This window comes from Pteronotus mesoamericanus, unplaced genomic scaffold (assembly GCF_021234165.1).
Source record: "Pteronotus mesoamericanus isolate MK-2021 breed Mesoamerican mustached bat unplaced genomic scaffold, CSHL_Meso_final scaffold_85, whole genome shotgun sequence".
In the NCBI taxonomy this organism is placed as follows: Eukaryota; Metazoa; Chordata; class Mammalia; order Chiroptera; family Mormoopidae; genus Pteronotus; species Pteronotus mesoamericanus.
The window spans coordinates 38,171,624-38,191,852 of record NW_026555329.1 but is presented as its reverse complement, the minus strand read 5'-3'; the positions used below and the strand labels follow the sequence as shown (position 1 = coordinate 38,191,852).

At 45.7% G+C, this 20,229-nt stretch overlaps 1 protein-coding gene across 1 annotated transcript in view; it reads left to right on the top strand.

The window, feature by feature from the left end:
- The window catches only part of SYPL1 (synaptophysin like 1), an 83,002-nt gene extending 75,019 nt beyond the window's left edge, over window positions 1-7,983 (top strand). Inside the window, exon 7 of the transcript XR_008528332.1 lies at window positions 7,966-7,983. The gene's annotated coding sequence lies outside the window, so the exon portion shown is untranslated. The remainder of the gene's footprint in view (window positions 1-7,965) is intronic.
- The last annotated feature ends 12,246 nt before the right edge of the window (window positions 7,984-20,229 follow it).

The window sequence follows — 20,229 nt, the reverse complement described above, 5'->3', positions numbered from 1 at the left end:
GTACATAGGAGAAAATAAATGAGATCAGGCAATCTACTGTAATTGAACTCAAGCTGACTTTTGCAGAATGCAGGTCGAGCTTTTAAACCTGGCAGATGAGAGGAAATAAGTTTGCCCACTGTCCAATTAGAGTGTGAGAGGGGACACTAGGGAAGCTTGTCTCCACCTCTCAAATTAGAAAATGTTACCAAGAGTTCAGGCCAGAGATGTGGGAAGATGAAGAAATTCAACCTCTCCCCTGCTATTCTCCTCTTTCCACTGTGGGCATTGGAAAGAACCAAAATTAGGAATGGTACAGAAAAAGTAGGACTCTGTCCAGAAGTCAGGGCAGCTTGCATCCAGCCCAGCCCCTTCCAGGCCCAACAGACTGGACTCTTACGTGGAGAGAGGGCATTGTTTCTGTCCCACCCCCACATCTGTCTGGCTGCTTAGCTCTCCATCCATCATCTGTTCATTCTCATCCTCCACCAAATCCCAATCCCATCACACACTCTGCTAAGGAAACTAACTTGTGTAAGTGCACAGGAACACACACACACACACACACACACACACACACACACACACACCCGGTGGTATTCCCACCAGCCTGGCCTGCCCAGTCCCAAATCTGGCAATAGAAACTATGGAAACCTAGGCTGCATCACTCACCAAGATTGTCTGCAGTCAGAGAGGGATCTCAGGTTGACTCTGGTCTGCTAAATGCCCAGGCCTCTCTCCATCTGGGACTAAATCAGATCTGGGGAAGTTATAGAGACAGCAGTGGATTCTTAGGGAAAGTCAGTGGGGACAGGGCCACGGCCCCTGTAGGGACATGCTAACTGCTAGAGAAGACACTTAACACCCGGATGAAGGAAGGCCAGCTGGTAGCCCAAGTGGCCCTTGCTTCAGTAAAAACTGACGGTCAAGGTGGCCTTCTGCTGACAAGTTCTGAATGCTGGACTTTCTGTCATCAGGAGGTGTGCCTTCCTCCCTCACCCACTGATTTCTCTGCACATAGCATCTCCTTCTACTTCCTCACCCCTTCAGCACAGAGCACAGAGGTCGGGGGTCTTGCTCTCTAATGGTCCCCTGAAAGAGTTTTTGCTGAGAATTCTCAAGTTAAAGTCAAGAGGTTCTGGATCCCCCTCTCCACCCCAACTCCCTTGAGACAAGGGCATAGAACAGCCTGGCTGTTAGGGGTGGCAGAGAGTTTAAGGAGAGGAGGGATTTAAAAAAAGACTGAGGCGGGAGGGAAGGCATTTATTGATATCTAAAAGAATTGACTTTGCCACAGCCTTTTTGGGAAGCTGTGACCCAGAGCCCATGTAAGCCCAAAGAAAAATGGAAAAAGACCAGAGAAAAGTGTTTGTGGGAAGAGAAGGGTCAAGTGAAGAAGTCAGAGTCTAGCATTGGCTAATTTTGCAAACGCTACCTTCCCTGGACCATGGCCTCAGCCCCAGCCCCAGCCCCCTTGGGCTAGGCCACACAGAGCCTGAGAGCTGCCAGTGGTCTCTGGGCAGCTATTGGCCAGCTGCTAACTCAGCCAGGCAGGTGGTTAAGATGAGTCACCCCGTCAGTGGGATGCCCCCGCTGACCAAAGAGAAGAAGGCTCTGACGTTCTCTCATTCAGCTGGTCCCTCAAAGGCCCTGTACCAGCAGAAACATTTCTTTTGGGGTTATCCCATACCTGGCATAAGAAATACCACTCTTTAAGCAGAGCTTGACAATTCTTTCTGTAAAAGGCCACAGAGTAAATATTTTAGACTTCACGGGCCATGCTCAAGTCTGCCATTTTAGCCCCAAAGCAGCCACAGACAATATGCAAATGAATGAGTGTAGCTATGAGCCAATAAACAGACACTGAAATTTGAATTTCATATCATTTTCATGTGTTGTGAAATTATTCTTTTGATTTTTTTCTTCATTTAGAATCATTCTTAGCTCACCAGCCTACAAAAACAGAGGGCTGGATTGGCTAGGAGGCCAATCTTTGCTTTAAGGAACAGCAAAAGCAGAAGGTTTGGTCTTCATAAATGCAAATTAAGAGTAGACTGGTTTGGTTTTTAAAGGAATCTAGTAGAAGGGTTCACTGAATACACTTTAAATAAGATTTTATTATAACTTCTTCCTGCTGCACACAGTGTCACCTTTCTTTCCCTACTTTGGTGTTTTTCGAAGTGGCATTTGCCATCTGTTAGTTGGCTGTAAAATTCATAACAGCATTTTGGATAAAATAGAATAGGATAGGATAAAAAATATATCAGAGTTCATCACATATAGTAAAGGTTGGTAATACAAAATTTTGTCAGCTGTGTATACATTCATATGTATATACTTATATGCCTCTATGTGTCCTGGACTGTAACGTCAGACATATTTCTTATAGTGGATCATTATCAAAAAGCTGGAGAGCCACTGCTCTGATGAATGTTGGAAAAAATCCAACCCTCCTGGGTTGTCCCCTGAGGCTGACATTTCTCCCTCCATCCCTACGTCCCTGTGGGTTTCTTTGATGATCGTCCCTGAGAACCACTGGTCAGATGTCCTCACTGTGATGCTCTGGCACTTGGGTTACCAGAGATGAAGAAGGCACAGGCCACACCTCACTGCCATTCTCCATACCTCACTATGTCTTGTAGTTCACTGAGCACCTTGGAGACAGAATGTCTGGTATATAAGAGAAGCTCAGCGAATGTGTGTTGAATCAATGAATGACTGAATTCCAGACAGCGGGGTTGCAGGTAAAAGACCCAGAGATGTCCGGGAGCACAGCACAATTGTGCAACCGAAAAACACTTAGTGAAAGCTCTTAGTGGCTGTCCTCCCAGCCACCCCACTGGCTGAAGCTTACACATACTGCTCCTGGTATGGAGTTAGGGCCTGGTAGGTTTTCAGGCAGACTGCTCTCCTCCTCCCCTTTGTCAGGGAGCAAATGGGCTGATTTTCCCAGGGACATAAGCTACATGCAAATGCTAGGAAGAGCTCACCTTGGCAGGACAAGAGGGCCATCTATGTTACTCAGTGAGAAAAGGCAGTTATGGAAAAGGCTTCAGAAAGATAAAGAAATGCATCACAGCAACTAGCAGAATTACTCACTTCTAGGAGACTTTGAGAGTGGTGGAGCAGGCAGTGATGGGCTGAGCGTTGGTGTCACTGGCAGGGTGGGCTGGGCTGAGGAGGGACTCCTAGAGTGGAGAAATGAGAAGGACTGTCCTAGGAGCAAGAACAGAAGCAGCCACAGTTCTTTTCCTTGTGCAGTAACCCCTTACAAGAGTTCTCCACTCAGAGCTCATTAGAGACCCCAGCCTTTCCTTTCACTGTGGGCCTCCCGCCTTGGTGGTGGCATTAAAGACTCATGGTCACTGGATGTTTGCGGTTCTAAGGGTAATGGCCAGAGGCATCTCTGGGGGCCATGAGATACCGTGTCCAGGTGTTCTGCCTTGTGGGTTCTATCTTGGTTCTTCCCCATGAACAAGATTTGAGACAATTCCACAACATCACATAGCATGGGTTAAGGAACAGGCTTGGGGTGGCGGAACTCACAGGTCAATGGAGCACACGAAGAAACAAGCAGGCGCATGACCTCATCCTATCATCCTACCTGGGGGTAGGGTAAGTGGAGCGTGCAGAGTTAGTCTCTGGAGGAATACATAGGCTACTTGGCTCCTGGCAGAGAAGATATACAGACATTGTCTAGGGTGTCTCAATGCTTCCTGGGCATTAATGGGGGTGGAGGGGAAGGCTCTGGTCTTCAGGGACTAAACTTGGGTGCAGACTCTCCTGTTAGGAGAGGGGGCTTTGTCTTAGCCAGTGTCACCTTCCAAACAATGCAGAAAGAGTTCCCTGGGGCTCATTCCTGCCCTTTGCCCTGCTGATCCAGGGGAAGATGCATGGTCCTTAGCACTCAGGACAGCCTCTGGCACAGCCCTCCGAACAGCTAGCTGATTGCTCGAGACCCTTCATGTGCAAGGGTCCCCTATATCGTTCCAGATTCTTCAATGTCTGTTGCATGTACACTGATTGCCTCAGCCACAACTGTGAACTCACACAGAGTGCTGGCTGCCATGACTGCGCAGAGTCCACCACTGGACAGACCTCCCCATGTCAACTTGCAGGGGGCCGAGAAGGCCAGACTCGAGAGAGACACCTGTTAAAGAGAAACCACAGGCCCAAAATGGCATCATTCATGCTACAAGCCTGTGATACCAAAACTAAATTTAATAACTGATCTAATTGCAGTTTCTAGCTCTCCCAGAAACATAATCTTAATAAGTTAGACTGGACTTTTCTGGCCAACCCCAATAAGGGGTTCTCTCACGTGGGCCCTCTCCATCCCCCATAGAAGAAAGGAGCAATCTGCATGATAACCTTCCCTGTTCCCTCCACCCCACCCCCCAGAAAGGTGTTCTGGCCCCAAAATCATCTTTTCTTTCCTTCTGCCCCACCCTATTCCTATGAGAGCCTCCCATTTTGCACAACCCCTCTGAGTGCCCTTCTAGTTGCTAGACGGAATGTTCCCTGATTCATGAATCATTTAATAAAGTCAACTAGATCTTCAAATATACTCAACTGAGTTTTGTTTTTTTAACACGCCAAACTTTCCCTTCTTTCTCTCAGAGCCAAAATGTTTGGTTGCAGTGTTTTGTTCTGTGTTGTTATTTTGTTTTTTTAGGTGAAACAAACTCCTGGTACACAGATCTTCATGTCTCTCCCACCCTCTATGAGTGTTGTTGTAACCCCCCCCCAACCCTGCATGTTCATTTGAATATGAACTTATTGGATGCTAAATAAGTCAACAAAGGTACTGTTTTTAGTAGGATTGAGCAGATGTGTTTCTGAGGAAATGTTTGTATGGGCAACATCACCTACAACCCACCTTGAGTCACTGCCCTGCCACCAGACAAACCACTGGCACGCCACCTTCCCACGGTGACCTCTCTGTGGGGAAAGTGAAAGTGTAAATGCTACCTTATCTCCCTCCATAAAGTTCTTTCTCCCTGCCCCCACCACACTACACTAAGGACTCGGGGGTCCTTCACCGAGAAAGGGACCTCCCTGACCTCGATTTGCACAGTCCAGTCCAGTGCTGGGAAAATAGTCTGTGCTCAACAATTGTAATGGATTAAAACCAAGGATATATCATTCTAGTTCTAGGGGATTCTGGGAAAAGCAGTTCAGGCCAAGGAATGTTCACTGAGCCTGGTTGACTCATCCTCAGTGTTGAAGAATTCTTGCCCGAGATCTGATATTTCCAGCGTGGGACTCGCAAAGACTCACAGAACTCCCTAAGGTGGATTCATCCCCTCTCCCCCACCCCGCTTTTCCCCCAACCCACTTCCACCACCCCCACCGCCAAGCTCTGCTGCCCACGCTGGAGCTCTCCACTTGGGCTTTCAGGGCCCTTTCTTCCCAAGCAGGCACAGGGCTTCCCTGCTGCAGATACTAGAGGACGGGATCCTGTGCTGAGTCTAACACTGCTCCTAAGTAGCTCAGCCAACTTGCCCTCTCTGGGCTTTTTCTTCTTACCTGTATAACAAAGGGGTTGAGGCAAATGATCTCAAAGCTCATTTGCAGATTTAAAACTCCATAGGAGTTTCCTCATCTCTAATCCAGCCAACCCACAAGATTATTTGGAGATTGGCACAAGGTGTGTGATAGCCCCTGCAAACTGAAAAGCACTATGCACACCAGTCTTCTAATAACAATGAATCCGTGAGCCCTGGAACTGCCTGGACCATCACCTCCCAGATTTGCCAATGCCTTAGAAGTGCGATTAAACAAAATCCTGGCTGAGCCCAGATTAGGGTTCTCGGAGCCTGGACTCGGGGCCCTGCCCTGGCGAGCCACTTTCTCAAAGGTAGGGGACATTCAGAGACCATGGTGGATGGCAGAGGTGGAGGGTCCTTCTCATACCCATCTGCTGCACTGAAAGCCCCATGCCCAGTGACATCAGACAGCAATAGGCCCTAAGAGAAAACCCCGAACTAAGAGTTGTGAGTCACTTACACGTGCCAGTGCTCAACACCCTTTCCACCTGGTGAATGGCCCAACTCCAGATTTGCACATTCCATATCAGCTATTGCCTTGATGGTCCTCCCTGGGACCACTGACATGTGGCCTGAGGCCCCTAGAGAGAGGCAGAAGGAACCGAGCTGAGAGGAGAATCCCATAGTGCCCCACCATGATGTTTCTGTTACCCTCATGCAGAACGGCTCCAAAGTGCAGGCAGTCCCAGCAGGTGCCTAGGGAAAAGGTCCCACGGCCCCCAGGGAAATCTTACCTGGCTAGAAAAAAACAGTGAATGCTTATTGCTTACTCTATACATGATCTCATTTAATACACATACTCTGCTTTGGGCAGATTTGTGATATCCCCGTTTTACACGGTAGGAAAAAAAGCACAAAGTTGTTAAATAACTTACTCAAGGTCACAAAGAGCCAATATATGACTCCAAGTGAATCTAACATCAAAGGTCACACCCTTAACCTCTAGACCATGTCTTCTCCAGAGCAGGGACAGCTTAGCTTGGTGTTGTTCACAGAAACTAGAGACCATTTTATGTCCTGAGACACTATTTCACAGTGGAGAGTCATCAGAATTTGGTGGATTAAATAAATAAACCTCAAACGAAGACCCACAACTTTGGTTTGAGAAGTTATATCTTTAGTGTTATAGGAGTCTTCAACATACAAAAGGGATTAGACTTTGGTGATTGGATTCTAGGTCTCTGCAGAATTCAGCCTGGGTTGAGAGGTCACTTCCCCAGTTTAATACTCTGGCCCAAGCTGGGGCAATGCCAGGCTAAGGGAAACTCCAAATTGAAATGGAGAGTTCTGGTCCAGCCCATCCTCCTCAACAGATCCCCCTGCAACTGTCAACCCTGACAGTTACAGTTATTTTATTTAAAAAAGAGGAATTATGCCATGGCCAATGTGGCTCAATTGGCTGAAGCATCATCCGTAACCAAAAGGTCACTGGTTTGGGCGCATGTAGGAGGCAGCTGATTGGTGTTTCTCTCTCACATCAATTTCCCCCCACCCTTCCCCTCTCTCTAGAATGAGAATAAATCTTAAAAAAATATAAATAGAAAGGAGGCATTCTGGTGTCTTTCAATTTACTTAAAAAAATTTTACAGAGTGAGTAAGTGGCAGAGCGTCCAACAATCCATGTGTGTGGCTGGTCTGAGACTGGCCTCCCAGGTATAAACCTCCTGGTTGTTTTGAAAGTACTTTGGCTTGAAGCTAGAAGTTCTGGAGTTGGCCTTAGGTGGTTAATGCAATGCTACAGAATAAACTAGGAACAAGCTAGATGCCAGCATGTTGATATTCATGGCGCTCTCCCAGTTACAGGGGAAAGATATAGGGACAATGGGGCCTTGTCTGGCTGAGGGAAAGGAGTAGAGAATGCTCAGCTCTCCAAAGGCCATTCTACCCACAGTGAGGGTTCCAGCTGGATGCTGTGTGTCAGGGAGAGTATTTAAATCAATACTCAGTAGATCCTCTCTCCTCACAGTCCCTCAAAAAACCTGACACTAAATAACAGTTCAGAACTTTTACAGAGACACCTAGTAAGTGTGATACAGGAAGAATAGAGGTGTTGGAGGTGAAGCCAATCCTTCGTAATTATTATTAACATCCTTATCCTTACCATCATGATGATTTCATTCTATTATTTATAGGAGAGGAGAAGGTACCAGACACATCAATCATGGAAGCTATTATACCCACCATTCCTGGTTAAGAACAACTGCCTCGGTCATAACCCCTAAGGAAAGAAGTGTCCCAAAACTTCTCATCCAGGTTTTGTCATGTTTTTACGACATGCCTTTTTTTGACTACATATGATTGGATGGGGTTGATGCTTTGCCTAGGGAATGCCAATCGTGGACTGACTAGTATTGTGAGATAGGGACCAGCTTAATCAACCCTGTCCACATGAGAATTAGAGTTAGCAATTAGATCAATCCAATTGTATCTTTCTCAGGGAATTGATTTTGGAAATAAAGAGAAAAGGAGCCAGTGGGTAGCAGGACAAGAATCATGAAGATGCACTAAGATTAAGTGAAGATTGCAGTCCCTGAGTCACACTGATGCCAGAGCCCCAGCACCAGGGGTTCGGAACCCAAAAGACTCTACACATGGGCTGGCAGCATACCCTCACAGGTGGGTACCACCTTGTGCTCAAGGTGGAGGATGTACCTTTTTTTTGCAATGGAAGATATATATTGGTACAATGATATTCCTCAGACAGAGTGTTGAGAGAATTGCTTCACATAAAATGGGAGAATCCCAAATTGGCACATTGGAGAAGAGAGAGGTAGAGTATAATGATGAGCATGTGCCATGGATGTGTTTGCCAGGGTGTGTGAATACTCGGACTCATGAGTATAGAAGAGAGCACAGTTGGGGCCATAACAGTTATCTGCAAACGAAGACACGGGCTTGAAGAGTAGCCAAGTGAATGGTGTGATAAGGAGGGATGTAATTTAATCCCTTTAAATGTTTGCCAAAAATTCTAGCATTTGAACATGCATCATTATGTCAGGACCCTTTGGGTTTCAAATGACAGAAACTTAAATTAACTTACGAAGGAATTGGATGACTTACATAATTGAAAAATCTAAGGATAGATTTAGTCATGACTGGATGCAAATGTGTAATATCAGGAATAAATACTTCTCTCTTACTCTCCTTTCCTCCATTTGGCATTATTTTCTGTTTGGCAGGCTCTTCCCACACTTGACATGGTGGCCAAACATTAGCTTCATGTTTCATGCTTACCTCCTTCCAGCCTAACAGCCTCAACAACAACAACAGAAGAGTGCGTCATTCCTTAGGTATACAGCACCAGTCCCAGAAACAGCACCCTTTGGTGCCCTTGGGACAGGTATCCACCCTTGAACCAATTCCTGCTACGAGGAAGAAGCAGCAATCCAATTGGCCTGGCCTGGGTCATGTGCTCAGCTCTGGATCTGGAGCATGATGTCAGCCCACCTGAACACAGTGCCTAACAATAGAACATGGTTGTTACTGGAGGGATGTTGGACACAATAGATGTCCACCTCAGCCTCAAACAAAATAGTAGAGTACAACCTCTCTGGAGTAATGATCCTTGAACTCCTGACATTAATCTCCAATAGCTGCCATGAATGACAAATGACTTTTTGATCCCAGTTTTCATGAGGCCTAACTATACTTTCATGATGGGTTTATCAATTAGGATTCTTTTTTACAAACAACAGAACCTATTTTAATCTGCTTAAATAGAAAAAGAATGTATTAATGGATATTCACAGCTCACAATGTCTGGCAGAGTTAGAGAATGGGGCTAGAGGCTCTGCAGCCATGAACAATACCCAAACCCCACTGGTCTGGTCACAGGCTTGATTCCAGTGCCGTCGGCACATGCTGCTGGGAGCATCTCTGTCCCTGCTGCCTCTAGGGGCACCACGTCCCCTGCCATGTGCTGCCTCCATTGCCAAGATGCAATCCCACACAGGAGCCACTTCCTTGCTTTTCGCTCTTCCATATGGAAGTTTGTTGTTGCTGCATCTGATCTGCAGAGCCTAAGTCACATGCTTGTGTCCTAGCTGCGGAGTTAGTCTGGGAAACTGAGTCCTGATCTCCAACCTGGTGAGGTAATGCCCCTAACATGGCCAATTTTCCTTATTTAGGAAGGCTATTCCAATGATGCTGGGATGGTGTATCCCATATCCACTACAGCATGCCTCAAACAGTCGGGTCTTCTGAGTCTTCTGGGTCCTGGAGAGATCAAGCAATGGGGCCAAGTCTCCTTATTTCCACATGCAGCCTCCCTATAAATCTGTGAGTCTCTGATTTTTGCAACGAATGAAACTCAGTTAATACAAGTAATTTGGCCAATGTAATTTGGGTAAAATTTAGCTTGGAGGTAGTGTTTCCTTCCCAGAGAAACTGAATCACAGAAGCTCACGGTTTCCTTTTCAAAAGGAAAACTTTGAATGGCTCTTCTGAGGGAGCCTGTGAGGCATGGCCACATGGAGTCCTCTCAGGAGTGCCAACCCACAGCCATTTAACAGCCTTTTTACGGAGCTCTACAAACATCACACTGTGCTACCATTTAACCACAGACAATCCCCAGCCATTGACAAGAAGTTGAGTTGCCAGGCAGGGGCTCTATAGCAAGGGTCTTTCCAGTCTGGTGAATTTCCTTCAGATTCTAGAATCTTATAGCAGCACTTGCCCGGAGCTTGGAATATCTGACCTCCCTCCTGTGGCTCCCCACTGCCTGGTCAGGAGCTGAAATCATTCAATTAAGAAATAGTTTCTGAGTATCAGCTATGTCTCAGGCATTGTACTAACACTGGACATACTCTGACCCCAGGGAGCCCTCAGACAAGTAAAGCAGCCAAAGCTTAAATGGAGCAAGGGGAGGCAAGGGCAGGAACAAAAATATTCAGGTGTCATTATCTAGAAAGGGATACCTAGTTTGCATTTTTAAGCAGACTTATTGATCAGGATTACTATGGAAGCCAGGGTCTTTGATCGAATATAAAAGAACAGTCATTATATTTTCCAGACACGTAGTCTAATAAAGAAATTTCTCAAGTTGAAAAATGCATTTGTGTACAAGTCTTCTAGAGATATCACCATTAAATACATTTTGTAATACTTAATAAGTGAAAAGAATAAAATCAGAGGAAATGACCACTTCATGAGATCTAACCAATGTAGTCAGTTGGATATGTATAACTGGTTAGACTAGGAAGTCCACTCGTAGACCAGTAGCCCCTGAACCCCTACCCTGGGATGTGCAGAACTCCCCTCAAAATATTGACAAAACAAAATATGGACTCTGATAACAAGGGAAATGAGGAATGTCAGCTCTAGACCTCAAATAATCTCTTCAGCAGACCACAGGCCTCATCCTTTCCACGGAGGCAGCAGGTGTCCACGGGAACCACTAGGTGTCGCTGTGAACCTGTGAGAGAGCGGCTTCGCGTTGTAGGCACAGATTAGCTTGGTCTGTTTTCAATCAACACGTTGTCAGTTTTTCTCCCTGAGGCCCCAGGGGTGTGCTTGAAATTTTTATTTCTTGAGAAATCCTGTGATTCAGCTGCCCTTTGTTGGCCCTGCTCGAGCTGTGCTTGCTCTACCAACCCCCCAAGCAGGGGGCTTCCCAGCAAGCGTCTTCAGGCCAGCAGCCACAGCGCCACCTCTCTCTCTGCTCTTCCTATAAACATCCCTTGCCTCTACCTTACTCTCCTCCTCCCTTTTTGCCTCTGCACAGCCCTTTGAATCTTTCTTTCCCCGTGCCCAGTGACACTAATGAGCCCTCATCTGCTCCGTCCTAAGGGCCCCATCCTAGAAAGTCTTGTCCAAACCCTAACGAATTTCATGTCACCTAAACCACCTCCCACATGAAGCAAATTCCTCCTCACTTCCCCCTTGATTCTACCCCCAATCTTGTGCCCTTCTTCAAAGTATCTGGGCAAGATTAAGTTAGTCTTGGAGTGGGAGCCACAAGAGGCTAAGCTCCTTAACAGGAATTTCACACCCCAGTCCTGGCATAAAGGAGTTCGGAAGCCACACCTGCTTTCGGACACCACCTCCCTTTGCCACTTATTAGCTGTGGGAACTTTGGTAAGTCACTCACTCTTTCAGAGCCTCAATTCTTCCTAAGTTAAATTAGATAGTGCCTCCAGATGTATATATTAGATTAAATTATATATACAAAGGCCCCACAGAATCTTATACACTGCAAGCATTCTATAAATGCAAAGTGCTTTTTATTGTTATACATGGACACTTACAGACACATCAGTGCACACTCAACCAAACAAAGGCATAGAGTTTGGGAGCCTCATTCTCATGAATCTGCGGCAAGATGGTATGTTAAGGAAACAAAAGCCCAGACTATGCTGTATTCAGAGATACCAAGTACTACCACAGAGTCTAACCCACTCCACTTAATGTCAACAGCAATGAAGCTGTTCTGAGTTCAACTGGGAGCTGTCTTGGTCAAAAGCCATAGCTTTCTTGGCGAAGTGCCCTGACAGCTATACTGGGGCCTTCCGGGAAAAGGCCACTTGTGGGTGGAGCCAGCCTTCACTCCCTTCCCCACGTTTGGAATGGCACTCCCTGGTGTCCAGCTATTACATTGCTACAGTGAAGTTTTGTGGGTGCCCACAGGAGGGATCCTGACTGTGGATGCCCTGCGGCTGCTCTCTGATAGTCCTGAGACCACAGACCCTGGAAAGCTTGGGGAACAGTGGGAAGAAGGAGCCTGTCTTTTAACTGAGGCCTTTCTGGACCACTCAGTGGAAGCTAAACGGCAAAAGAGCCCCTGCTAGCCAACTCCAATTACTGCATCCTCTTCCCCTTTGGAAAGAGGGGGCTGTCTCTGAGTGACTCAGATCTTTTTATTTTTAAAAGATTTAATGTATTGATTGATTGATTGATTGATAGAGGGGAAGGGAGGGAAGAGAGGGAGAGAAACATCAGTGTGTGGTTGCCTCTTGCGCACCCCACACTGGGGACCTGGCCCGAAACCCAGGCATGTGCCCTGCTGGGAACCGAACTGGCAACCCTTTGGTTCGCAGGCCAGCTGAGTGACACAGATCTTGACTTAATGTCTTTGAAAGGTGCTTGCATACTGCTGCTGAGACAAGACTGCTTATATTGAGCAGACAGGTGGAGAATGTGTATAGAACAGAGAAACAAACTTTGCTTTTTACACAGCCCAAAGCTGTCATGCCCTGGCCTTCGCAGGGCTGGGGGAGGACAGGGGCTGTTTCAAATCCCAACCCAAGCCACGCAGAAGAGGACACTCTCAGGGCACATCTGCTCGTCCAGAAGCTGGTATTCATGCTGCACCTGTGGAGGTTTGATTTCTGAAGCTAGGAGAAGCCTTGGACTTTCAGGGAATAGAGTTACTCCATCAGAGGATTCATCTGAGGGTTCAGTCGTCTGACACCTTTCTCCACCTGAACGCAAACCAAACCCCATAGTTGAGCCCTTCTCATGTAAACTGGAGAAGACACACCATATTGGTGTCCTGGCTCTGTGACCTCTGGCAATTTCCCTTACCTCTCTACCGTTAGCTTTCTTATCTGTAAAATGCAGATAACTAATACTTAAAAAACATTGTAGAGATTAGAGATAGGTAGCCTGCCCAGCACATGTTAGACACACATTGCAGTCCCAAGGTTTGTAAAGACCTATCTGCAGAGAACTCAGGTGCAAAGAAAGATGCTGCAGTGAAGTTCAGTGAGATGGACCAGCATCCAGACCAGGCTCAGAAGGCTCATGCTAGAGCTGACAGCATCTGGGAAGGGCTGAATGTCCCACTGCCACCTGGGCTTATGGAACCTCACTGGCCTGTTTTAAAAGTTTTTCAAACCCTATGCGTTGCTGGTGAGAACATACCTTTGCACAAAAACTTGTACATGAACATTTTTTGCGGTATTATTCAAAATGTCTTAAAGGCAGAAACAACCCAAATATCTATCAGCTGATGAATGGATAAACAAATGAGGTATATCCATGCAATAGAATATTATTCAGCCATGAGAAAGAACGAAGCACTGATATCTGCTACAACATAGATGAATCTCGAAAACATAAAGCTAAGTGAAATAAGCCAGATATAAAAGGATAAATACTGTATGATTCTATTTATACAAAATATCCAGAATAAGCAAATTCATAGAGACAGAGATTAGGTTACTGGGTGTCAGGGCTTGAGGATGGGGAATGACTATTAATGGGTACAGAGTTTATTTTGGGAGTGATAAAATGTTTTAGAATTCAACAATGGTGATGGTTGCACAACTCTGTGATATACTAAAAACCACTGAATTTTATGCTATGTAAATTAAATCACAGAACAAACAATAAAATTGTTACAAGAGAAAAAGACCGCTTAGGATGCCAGCGGGAGTATGCTCTGGCTGAGGACAAAGAAACAGGCAGCGTAGGGAGTGGAGCTCTTGTGAGCCTCACCTACAAATCGGATTAACCAGCTTTCTTTCCCTCAGTCCTGCCTGGTTCTGAAGGGGCTACCGCAGCCACCGCCTGTTCCTGAGTACCCCAAAAATTAAAGGGCTTCTGAGTATGCTGGGGCCCAGGGCAGGGGCAGTGGGGTGCTTACCCCCAGGCAGGCACCACACAGGAAGAATGCAAAGCTCACAAGCATGCTTTGTCTTGGTCTTAAGACTTTCAAGGATTGTGTTTTTCAAACCAAAAATTAGGCCTCAATTACAGTTTATATTTATGGGGATGCACCACTCTAAGAAGAGACTCAAAAAATTTGATCATATGGCTCCAGTGTTCCAGGACACATTCATCTCCCCCCACCCCCAAAGAGAAGCGTTTCCTAAGAACAGACTTTCTTGGAAGTCACAGGCAACGATTTCTTCATGCAACACAGATCTCCTGGTGCAAGCCGTTTAATCAGAACCGAACTTTTGCAGATTGGGAGTTTATCTAATGCACCATTCAGGTTGAACGAGAGGCCTGCCACCTTTTCCACTGCAGGGTACCGACCAAACCCAGACCTCAAAAACACCACCTGGGCCTGTTTCCTCTGTTTCTTTGAAGCTAGTTTGGCTTGGCAGTAAGTTCAATGTGGCAAAAAACTTTACTCTTTACTCCCCCAACTCACACATGACCATCATCCCCCAGAGCAGTGGATTTCCCCAAGGGAGCACAGGGCAGTTGCATTCAGGAAGGGTGCTCAGTGCAATCTGAAACAGCTGTATCTGGTAGCTTCCACCAAGTGAGGGGCTAACCCCGTGGGGCCGCTTTATCTAATTCGGGAATAGGGTCCAAGAGGACTCAGGACTCTTCTCATAGTGGGAGCACTCCTTCAGAAAGGTCCTGCAAGGTTTTTATGCACCCTCCTCCACCATCCTCCACCTCTGATACCCTGGACCAAGCCACTGCCATCTCATTTCCAGATTAATCCAACAGCCACCTAACTGGTCCCTCTATTTCTACCCCTGTTCCCTGCTTCCCTAAAGCCTACTCTCAAGTCAGCATTCAGAGGGGTGCTTTTATTTTTTATTTTTTAAAAATTTATTTATTGAATTTTTAGCGAGAGAGGAAAGGAGAGAGAGAGAGAGAAGAAGAAGAAAGAAACATTGATCTGCTGTTCCACCCATCCTATGCACTCATTGGTTGATTTGTATGTGCCTTGACCAGGTATCAAACCTGCAACCTTGGCATATCAGGACAATGCTCTAACCAACTGAGTTACCTGGGCAGGGCCCAGAGAAATGCTTTTAAAACATAAATTATGCCACTCCCTTCTCAAAACCCTACAGTGACTCCCTGTCACACTCAGAGTAGAAGCCAAACTCCTTGCAACAGCGCACAAGGCCCTACTTGATGAGTACCCATCCCCCACCCCTGACCATACATGCCCCACAGATGCCCCACAGATGCCCCACAGACCGTACATTCCCACCCCCAGATACACACCCACTTTCCCTATCTGGGGTCACCTTCTCCAGTCCTTAGGCTCATAACTATGTTCCTGTTCCTACTGATTTTCATTATTATTTTTCTTATTTTTAAAGGCTTATTTTATTTTCATTTGACAGAGAGGAGAGAGAGAAGTATCAATCAGTTGCCTCCCTCATGCTCCCCAATTGGGGATCAAATCTGCAACCTGGGTATGTGCCCTGATTGGGATTCGAACCTGTGACCTTTTGGTTATGAGATAATGTTCCAACCAACTGAGCCACACTGGCCAGGGCTCCTTCTACTGATTCTCAATTCCTCCTTGCCTTTATATCCTCTGCTGGAAGACCCTCCCCAGTTAAATGCATGGCTCTTTCCTCACTTCGACTACTTCCCTATCACCTTAATGGGAGCCTTCCCTGACCACTCTATTTAACATGGTCATCTCCACCCCCCCAAAACCCTGACCCTGTTTGTTTTTCTTAATATCATTTACTACCATTAGCACAAGTACATCATAGTCTCATATATATATACACACACACACATATGCAGATGAAATCTGCATATCATCCCTCTAGAAATAAAAAAGGACCAAGGAGCAACCGTATGAGGAAGGCGAGGACAGCTTATTCATAGCATACTATAGCAAGGGAGTCAGAGCCGTCACTTGCATTTTAGCAGAGACTCAAAGTTGGGCAGAGGTGTGGAAAAGCTTTATCTTGAAAAAAAAGGAAGGCTGCAGGTGTGCCTGGATGGGAGGCTATTGGCACAGGGAAGCTGTAGGCAGGGTAAGTAGGATGGGTCACCCAATGTGATTGGTTATGGGTGCATATTTAACTTTCTCTGGTCAGTCCTAAGTCGGAAGCAGGGTCAAAAGTTAGAGATGCTCTTAATTACATTAATTAAGTCCTGTCCATTTGGGGCTGGTTGTTACAGAAGTGATATTCAGCTTCCTGGAAAGTGGATTGGTCTCCTGCACAGGTTGCTACAGGTTGTAGGTCAGAGTTCTACTTTTACATAGTCTGGCCATTGTCCATTTGTATATTCAGTGTCTCATCCCTCACTAGGGTATATACACTAAGAACATTCTTTTATTTATTGTGGGATCCCCAGAACCTAGAACCATGCCTGGTCTAGTCGGCACTCAGTAACTTCTGTTGTTGATTATCATAATGTTTGTCTGGCTCTGGTTAGAAACACTGTGACTCTGCTACATGACCTGAGTAGAAAACAATGACAACTGTGCTTCATTCAATCCCATTCTACAAATGTCTGTTGAGCACTTGCTATATACTCAGGAGGCCCTGTATTGGGTTGTGGTTATTCACTCCAGGTTACACGGGACAAGCATGGTGGAAAATGGATGGAAGACCAGAATTCTGCATGCTTTAGTCTTTGCTCAAAATTTCTCTTCTCTCCCCCTTTGAACTCATCTCTACCTTTAAGTTCCCGCTCTCAGTTCCCAAGTCTCCCATTATACATTCAGAGACTGGTCTGGCCCACATCTACTTTCCTCAGCACTCTCTACCTATGAAACTCATTTTGTTCTCATAAAATGCCTGTGTTGTAGCTGGTTGTCTTGTTAGTGAGCCAGTTCTCTTCTCAGTTGGATTATTCCCTTTGAACAAGAGTTGCATCTCGTACCTAATACAGGTGACACATAGAAGGGCCTCGGTGACCTTTTCCCTGAGCTCCAGATGCAAGGTTTCACTGATCTCAGGATACTTGCATCTTCCATGCACGGAAATCACGCCTTCTTCAGAGCTGCCATCCAAAGGTGTCTAAACAGGACGCTAGCCTGAAAACATGAGGCTGGGGCCCCTACTCGAGCATCTCAACTATTTCCTGACGAGGACTCCCCATTAAGTTTTTAAAAAATATGTAAATGGTTCTGAATTATCTGGTCTTTCAGAAAGGAGATTCCAGGTTTTGGTTAATTTACCTTTTGGATAGAACACTCAAGGAACCAAGAGATAAATAGGCTAGAATGGAACTAGAAATAGAACCTTTGGGGATGGCTTATGAGCAAGCTGCATCCAGCTGTAGCAGACAAAATGTAAGCTCCTCAAGGGAAGGGGTTTGAGCTGCTGTTTACTAAAGAGTCAACACCTGGCACGCAGTACATGCTCCACAAATATTTATTGAATGAATGGGAGGTATAAACACACACATGAAGTTCGAAAGGAGAAACGCTACATTTTAATAGTGATCATTTTCTATATTCACTCATTTTGTTGCTTTAACTTTCTCAGCCATTGCAAAACATATATCATAAAAAGGCAAACAATAGAACCACAGGTGTGAAAGGGGGCTCCGAGGAGCGAAAGAGTCATTGCCCAGATTCTGTTACCGAGCCACATGTGATTTTAAGACAGGCAGAGGTGTGGTCCCTGGTTCCTGCCTCCTACTAAGCACAACAGAAAGCTCAAACTTGAGAATTCACCATGTGGTTTTAAATTCCTCAATAAGTAGGGATCCCTCTGTGGTCTAATCCGTGAACATCTTTGCCCCGATTTTATAATGACTCAAAATCAGTCAGGTCAACATTAGCTACAATAAATTTGTTCATGTGTAAGCCCTTGGGAAAGAAATGGGGGGAAACTTTCACAAGATCCACAGCGGTCCCTGGCTTCATTTCATTCAGATTACTTTTTTCCCTAAACCCAGTAAATGTTAGAAACCAATGGCCTCGACCCTGGACCTCACACTTCTGATTTCTACTAATAACATAGTCAAATATACAAAAGAAAAGGCAGAGTTTCTCTTGGCCAAAGCCTGCTGGTGCAACCCTGACCTCATGTCTTGAGCTCCTCAGGGTTTACAGATTGGGGCCGGGCAGACAAGCAGCTCCTCCTGCCTATCGCCAAGGAGGAAAGTGAGCTCTTCAAGCAGAGCACAGCCTTCAGGAAATCCCTCCCTGTTCTTAACTTAAATCTCTTTTTCTGGCCGAGAAGCACAATTCCCTCTAGCCCTGTCATCACTGAAGAAGGGAAAACAGCTGCTCACCGCCCTTCTTCTAATCATCCTTAATGGGCTCATAAACAGTTATTAGGTCCCCCTTCAGCCTTCTAGGAGCCTCATTTTACTTGCATCGAGGCTGAGAGCTTCTGAGGAAGGTGTTTTACTCAGGGCTCCACAGACTTTCGGAGTTTTAAATGGGTAATCAACCACTTCACCCACTTGAACCTCCACAAATGAACAGCTCTGCCTTCTTCTGTAAAATTTAAACTTATTCAAGGGAGTTCCCTGGCAACCAACCCTTACTGATAAATCATTGCCTGCTCTAGGCCAGGACAGGACATATTTAAAATGTTTCTTTTTCTTGAGAAGTCACACTGGTGCACAGGCACACAAGAAACTAGCAGCTGCTCCCTTAAGTTCTGCATTTGCAGGATGGATCCTGTCTGCCCCCTACAGGCCATTGTGGGGAGTTCTTATCTGGCTCCTCAACTGGGAAGGGGCTGTTGCTCCTAATAGACTCTCACCTGGTCCTATCTTGTAGCTAATTGGACTAATGCCTCAGCAACTGGGGAGTAGAACATGGAAGTAAAACAAAGATTGCTCATTCTCCACTAGGCACACGCTGAGAAGTTCTGCTTCCTATCCCATCATGGTATGGTTTATTTTCAGTTCACTGCTCACACCCAGTTGTATGGTTAATAGAACTTTGCATGGTGTCCTTACCTGACTCCTGCAGTTCCCTCCAATCTCAGGAGGCAGGGGAGGAGCAGGGCAGAGAGGTTGTTAGGTTGGTTTTTGGCTTTAAGAAAAAGAGTGACTTTATTTCAAGAAAAAATTTAATCCAGATGGCTATAATTAAAAGGACCGACAACACCAAGTGTTGACAAGGAAGGAAAACAATCAGAACTCTCAGTCACTGCTGGTGGAAGTGTAGAGTGGAGCCATCAACTTTGGAATTCTCAGCAGATTCCAGCAATGGTCCTAACAAGTCCGCTCCTAGGAATATGCTCCAAGGAAACACATGCTTATGCTCACCAGAAGCCATGCACGAGAAAGTTCATAGCACTGGAATTTCTAATAGTGAAAAACTTAAAGCAGCCACCACAGCAGTGAAGAGACCTGGCCTGCTGATGTGCAGGACGACATGGATGAATCTCACAGATGTGATACGCTGAGCAAAAGAAGACAGATACAGAAGAGCACATCTGTGTGATTCCATTTATATGAAATTCAAAGAGGCAAAACTCAACGGTGATGACAAAGATCATCCTGCCTCTGGGAGGAGTCTATTATCGAGCTGAATAGCTTAGGTCTATGAACATTATTAAATATAAGTTATACGGCAATAAAAAATAAAAGAAGGTATTTATCGATTTCTTCCTCTCAGAAGAATAACATTATTTATTCATCTATTTTTTTCACTGCATGGCTTCATTTGAATAAGATTTAAGGTGACTTACAAAGGTGTATGGTGTTGAACTATATTTACAAGTGAAGAATTCTAAGCAATACTAAAATGAAGGCAGAAAAATAAGAAGACGTCAGATCTGCAGGTGCTCCTCAGCATTAATGTCAGGAAGTTCTGTGTTCTTTCTAGGGATGAATGAAGGGAGCTTCCTAACGGTCAACAGAAAAGAAACACAACAACTCTGCACCCAAAAGTTAACAGTTCATGTAATCAGAAGCACAGATACCTGAGAGAAATTTCTCCTGTGCTGTCTCAGAAAAAGGCAGCTGTGCACCCAAACCCCTTTGTGCCATTTCAAACATCCCATTTGGGACCCTTGATCTCCAAGTCCCTTCAGGCCACATTTTCACACCTATGGCCCCTCATTTGCCC